Source organism: Macaca mulatta, chromosome 5 (genome assembly GCF_049350105.2).
Source record: "Macaca mulatta isolate MMU2019108-1 chromosome 5, T2T-MMU8v2.0, whole genome shotgun sequence".
Classification (NCBI taxonomy): Eukaryota; Metazoa; Chordata; class Mammalia; order Primates; family Cercopithecidae; genus Macaca; species Macaca mulatta.
Window position 1 is genome coordinate 4,492,124 of NC_133410.1, and position 4,280 is coordinate 4,496,403.

Genomic DNA, 4,280 nt, shown 5'->3' on the forward strand with positions numbered 1-4,280 from the left:
CTTATTGATTTGTAGTGATTCTTGATATATTCTAGGTTCCAATTCTTTGTCAGGTCTATGTACTGTTAAGATCCTCTCCTGCTCTTTGACATCTGTTCCTTCTCCATGGTGGCTTTTGATGAGCTGACATTTTTCATTCTATTATGGTCTGACTTATCCATTTTCACCTTTATGATTAGACTTTATGTTTCCTGGTTGATATGGTTTGGCTGTGTCCCCACCCAAATCTCATCTGGATTTGTAACTCCCGCATTTCCCATGTGTCCTGGGAGGAGCCCAGTGGGAGGTGATTGAATTATGGGGGCCAGTCTTTCCTGCGCTGTTCTTGTGATAGTGAATGAGTTCATGAGACCTGATGGTTCTAAAAAATGGGAGTTTCCCCGCACAAGCTCTCTTTTTGCCTGCTGCCATCCATGTAAGATGTGACTTGCTCCTCCTTGCCTTCCGCCATGACTGTGAGGTCTCCATAGCCATGTGGAACTGTAAGTCCAATAAACCTCTTTCTTTTGCAAATTGCCCAGTCTCAGGTATTTCTTTATCCTGAGGTCAGGAGTTCGAGACCAGCCTGACCAACATGCTAAAATCCTGTCTCTAAAATGCAAAAATTAGCTAGGCATGGTGGTGGGCACCTGTAATCCCAGCTACTGAGATTACAGTCTGAGACAGAAGAATTGGTTGAACCCAGGAGACGGAGGTTGCAGTGAGCCGAGATTGTGGCACTGCACTCCAGCCTGGGTGAGAGAGTCACACTCTGTCTCAAATAAAATACATTTATTTACATTTTTAGAGGAGATTTATTCGAGAAACATAAAAACGAAATGGAACACCTCACTGGCTACTTTACACAATAAAATAGGCAGTACTAACAGACATATTTTTGCAAGCACAGATACTCGGTGATGAGCAGACAAACCGTATTCATGAAGAAATTCCTGAGATAACAGCAGTCATTTGAAAACTCATGATGGACACCCCACGTCTTGTGATGACATCAATCAGAAACTGATGGGTCAGCGCTGCACACGCAGCTGTCCAAAGGGCCAAGATCTCGAGAAATTTACCTTTCATAAATGCAGGCATACAAAAAGGACATCTCTTCATTTATTGAGGAAGTTTCAACCATTTTATGTACACACACAATGCTTACACATAAATGTGATAATGCATTTTCGTGGAGTCAAATTTGTAAAAAATGCATACAAAAAATTAGAACTCTCAAAGTCTTTACACAATTTATGCCCCCCATAGTGGAAATTATGCAAAGATGAAATACATAGCATAGCAAATTGTAAAACATAATGTTGACAATTAAAAACAATGAGACCAGGCGCGGTGGCTCACGCCTGTAATCCCAACACTTTGGGAGGCCGAGGTGGGCGGATCACTTGAGGTCAGGAGTTCAAGACCAGCGTGGTCAATATGGTGAAACCCTGTCTCTACTAAAAATACAAAAATTAGCTAGGCATAATAGCAGGTGCCTGTAGCCCCAGCTACTCGGGAGGCTGAGGCAGGAGAAGCGCTTGAACCTGGGAGGCAGAGGGTGCAGTGAACCGAGATCTGCACTCCATCCTGGGTGACAGAGTGATACTCTGTCTCCAAAATCATAATAATAATAATAATAATAGGAAAACAACAACAACAACAACACGAAAACTAAAAACTAAAAAGAGAATTCAACATATGACCAAGTGTATTAAAGGGATCCATTGCAGGGATAGATTAGGGCAACTGCACAGAGATGGTCCAGAAGAGCTGGCCAACTTTCATGATCACTGATTATTTTTGAAGTCTCTCATCTCAATGAATAGTTGCTTCTCATCCTTTAGGACAGGACTCCGCTAGAATTTCATCAGTTGGAAGAAATGCTAGTGCAGGCAAATGATGCAGTTTTAAACCAAAGTTTTTGTCACTACCGTATGCCTGGCCAATCCACTCATCTGGATTTTTTTTTTTTTTTTTTTTTTTTCCAAATGCATTGGGCTGAATGGAAAAAAACAAACTTTATTGCTAACACCTTGAAATGCGCTTTTAGAAGCCTTGATTGAACCTAATTCCAAATGTGTCATTATGGTTTAGGGATCCAATCAGATGTTAGGGATTTTAGACTTTAGGGATTTTGATCTTTCAGGATTTTGGCATTCCGGATCCTGGCTTTTGGGATTGTGTTTTCTGGGATAATGACCAGCACCAAGCCAGGATAACCTCCCCTTCTCGAGATCCAAAATCACTTCTGCAAAGTCTCCGTTCCATGTAAGGTCATAGGTACCGGTTTTAGAGACTAAAAGGTGGGCATTTTGCGGGGGGTGGGGGGCGGGGGGCATTATCCTGACTCCCAGTCAGTGAAATTGCAAGTGCAGACCACCACAGAGAAGGGAGGCATCCCCAAAACCAACCCCCAGGATTGAAGTGCTCTTAACGTTTTCAGGCCTGTCCCTCTGGACGTTTTTCAGACTGCGTGTGTTTTCAGAATGGGCCCGCACACTTCTGTAAGTCGCTGTTATTAAAGCTCAGGGCACTCTGGACGTCTGCCACATCGCTAAGCATAGACCCTCCCCCCATGCTGCCACAAGGCTGCCTGGGGTTCTGCTGGACCCGATTGGAGTAACCGGTTTCCCACGGGGCCGCCAAGCCATTCCTGACCTTCTGTGCCACGCACAATGGCAGGGAGCATGCTCCTGGCCCATCTCCATGCTTGCCCTTCACCAGTGGGACCCCGGTGCCAGCTCATTCCCCAGGACGTCTCAGGACAGCCTCAGCTTCTCTCCATCCTCATTGGGTGATGATGGTCACTGCTGGTCACTGCTGTGGGTGTTCAGGCATTGGAGGAGGGGTGTGGAGCAGTGACGGCCTTGAGGCAGACCCAGGACCTTGGGGAGCCCTGTGCCCCCTCCACTCTACGACTCCCTCCTTGGCCTCCAAGTGCTAGAGCCCCAGGGCAGCCCCTCAGCTTCCCCCACCAGCTCCACCCTGCTGTCCCATGGGCACCTCACACCCAACACATCTAAACCAAATGCTTTCTCCTTCCCGGGCCCTCTTCCCCTAACACCCCCTGAGGTCCACGCTTCTCTCTCCGACCACATCCTGGTGGTCTCTTCCCCTCCCACCACTCCAGTTGCCATCGGGGTCAGCAGAATAATTCCCCTCACCCAAGATATCCCAGTACAAACCTCCAGGACCTGTGACTATGTCAGGTTGTGTGGACGAGGGTCACCATGCAGGCATGAAGGCAGTTCATCGGCTGACCTTGGAGGGAGGCCACCTGGATTGGTGGGTGAGCCATGTGATCATGGGGGCCTTCAGTGTGGAGGGAGGGCTGGAAGCAGAGCCCCATCGAAGGGGAACATGACTGTGGAAGGTCAGAGGACACACCGTGGCCCGCTCTGAGAGGGAGGAAGGGCCCCTAGCCCAGGAACGCGGGAGGCTTCTGGGAGCTGGAAAAGGCAGGGAACGGATTCTCCTCTGGAGCCTCCAGGAGGACCCAGCCCTGCCGACACCTTGACTTCAGCCCACAGGATCTGGATAACCAAGTCCAGTGAGAACTGGTCACGCGTCTGGGCACTCCCACCGCTGAGTTCCTGGTGATTTATTACAGCTGCAAACAGAAGCAGGCCACCTCCACCGCATGGCTCCCCGTGTCTATGTCCAGCCCGGATCTCACTCTGGAGCTGCAGACACAGGTACCCACTCTCCCTAACATCTCCACAGGGATGCCAAATCACTCAAACTCACACTCCACCCCACCTGGCCACCCCCTTGGGTGCCACACCCAGGGACTCAAAACCCTGAGGCCTGGCTCAGAGCCCCATGTGGGGCGGAAGCCAGTGAGCGTCTCTGATATCCAGACGGCAACACCACTGCTCTCGCTTCCCTGTGAGGCCTCACTCGTGGCTCACACCCGGCTGTGTTCTCCTGCCTGCAGCGTGGAGATGGGGTCGCTGGACGCAGCAAACGAGGGCCTCCTCCTGGTGAGAACGGCGACGTGGTGCAGGACTCCAGCACCGCCCCTTCTGGGTGTGGTGTGGGGCCTGGGCAAGGTCCTGGGTCTCTCCAAGCCTCAGTTTCTTCATCTGTGAAATGGGAACAAACACCACCGCAGAGAAAACTGCTGGTCCTGACCAGGCCCCTTCAGGGCCACTGCCCCTCCCCGGCAGCTGGGAGCACCCCCTGCAGGGGAAAGTTGCCCCCAGTCAGTGCTGCCCTGGCTCGGAGCTGGGGCAGAGAGCAACTTCTTAGGCAGCACCCCCAATTGCATGATCAGAAAGCCCCATCTCAGCTCTGCT

General features: G+C 50.3%; 1 long non-coding RNA gene across 1 annotated transcript; it reads right to left on the reverse strand.

Moving 5' to 3' along the window:
• Window positions 1-766: 766 nt before the first annotated feature.
• LOC106998249 (uncharacterized) lies at window positions 767-4,067 on the reverse strand. The gene is made up of 2 exons (XR_001444649.3): window positions 3,168-4,067; window positions 767-2,802 (listed from the first exon to the last, which is right to left on the reverse strand). It is a non-coding gene; the product is annotated as an uncharacterized LOC106998249 (long non-coding RNA).
• Between the last annotated feature and the right edge of the window lie 213 nt (window positions 4,068-4,280).